At 43.5% G+C, this 2,058-nt stretch overlaps 1 pseudogene; it reads left to right on the top strand.

Moving 5' to 3' along the window:
• The first annotated feature begins 717 nt into the window (after positions 1-717).
• Positions 718-1,731, top strand: LOC127546476 (ubiquilin-4-like; annotated as a pseudogene).
• The last annotated feature ends 327 nt before the right edge of the window (positions 1,732-2,058 follow it).

Genomic DNA, 2,058 nt, shown 5'->3' on the forward strand with positions numbered 1-2,058 from the left:
AATCCTACCTTTCAGAGAAAGCCCCACTTTGCCAAGTGCAAAGAAATATCCATTGTATCAACAGATCATTCCCTGGCTATTTCTCAAGTGCCCTGAAGAATCACAGATTCTGAGATACTAATGACTTAATATATATCAGACTGTCACACACTCTGGGCTGCAGCAGTACTCCCTGGATGCATTATTTAAAAAACACATATATGTGCTAACCATTGTTCAACAAAATTAAATTGTCCTTGTAATCTGCTTTATGTCACGTGATGGATGCATCTATAAACACAATTATGGTGGTGGATGGATGATGGCAGCATAGTGGAGTTGAGTGGGACCTGTGCCCCAATCAGGCTCATCATCAAGACTCCCAAGGATAAGTTGGCAATCATCATCAACAATCATACCTCAGTGAAGGATTTCAAAGAAATCTCCAGAGATTTAAGGTTCAACAAGACTAGCTTGTTCTGATCTTCACTGGCAAGATTTTCAAAGATGGAGACATACTAAATCAGCATGGGATCAAATATGGGTTCACTATCCATTTGGCAATCAAGCATCCACAGAAAATCCAAGAGCCTGCTGCTATTGCCGTTGCTCACTCTACTTCAGATGTTGCCTTTGCTCCAGTCCCTACAACTACTTTACTCACTACCTTGCTCTGTTCCTGATGCTGCTAAAAAAAAAATTAGGAGCAAGGCAGGTGGTCTAACCCCAGGGTTGGAGATGGGGCTTCTAGTTATCCATTCCATGGAGCTACAGCAGCAGATGCAGAGACAGCTGATTTTTAATCCTGAGGTGTTGAATAAGATCGTAGAGAACTCCCTTGACCAAGGAATGATGTTCAACTCTGACCCGCCATCATGTAGCATGTATAGAAACATCCAAAAACTTATGGACAATGCTGTTTGGGAACAACTCAGTAATAATCTGTTCTCCTCATTGGCAGGGAATTGTGATTACACCTCTCCTCCCAGGCTCTCTGAACTAGAAGTCTCTCCCTAACTCCTAGAGTCCCTCATTCCTCAGGCCCCAGGAAGAACTCCAGAGGCTCAGAGACCAGTCAGATGTACTCAACAGTCTCTAGCCCTTTAGGATCAGTGCACCTAATCTGGAGTTGGGGGTGTTTAATAGCCCTTTCCAAAGAATCCCCAGCTAATGCAAAACATGATCTTTGTGCTATACATGATAAGTATGATGTAGACACTTGCCCAGAACTGCAATTTTGCTTTTCAGATGATGGCAAATGTCCTCTTGTTTGCCTCCCAATTGCAGAAGCAGCAATAACTACAGCTTCCTATTTATCTCTAGCAGATGCAGAGCCCAACTGGGCTCACTGTCCATTCTCACCAATCCTGTGAAGGCACTTCTACAGATCCAATAGTGGCTGCAGATGCTGCAGACCAAGACTTCAGTGGTGATGTCCAGCCTTGATAATTTTGGGATGCTCCAAATCCCACCTCCCACTGCAAGGGATAGTACAGTCCCACAGATCCCATCACTTCTTCATTCATCCCAGCTACTTCCTGCAGCAAGGGGACACCACCAACCCCCAGCAGCAGCTGATGCAACATGATCAGCTTTTGACTGAAGGAGAAACTCCCAAGTGCAAATACCAGAGATTTGATTTCAACCATAGGGAAGAGCTCAGCCATAAGCTTCATCAGTTAAGAGGCTAATCTGCAGTACCTGAGTGCTATGGGTGGCTTTGCAGTCTTTAGGAAACTACTTAGTTCTTAGCTCACTTAATCCCTGAATCCATTTCCTATCCCAGACCACACAACTTGATATATCTACAACCAACTTCTGCACTATTTGGTTCTTTTGCCAGCTCACCCACCCTTTCAGATATATAACTTCATCTCCTGTCTCTCTAGTATCCAAGTTTCTTCAAACAGCAGAGGTGAGTGGAGGTTGGGCATAGCCACTTAACCCATAGTTCTCTTCATATGCTCCCTAACCTAGCATTTAGGAAACTGAGTCATAGGATAATCTGATTGATTGGTTTAATTTATCAGGGAACGATGGTATACCCCTTAATTGATTAGTTCTAATTCTGGTCATATC

Source organism: Antechinus flavipes, chromosome 2 (genome assembly GCF_016432865.1).
Source record: "Antechinus flavipes isolate AdamAnt ecotype Samford, QLD, Australia chromosome 2, AdamAnt_v2, whole genome shotgun sequence".
Lineage (NCBI taxonomy): Eukaryota > Metazoa > Chordata > Mammalia > Dasyuromorphia > Dasyuridae > Antechinus > Antechinus flavipes.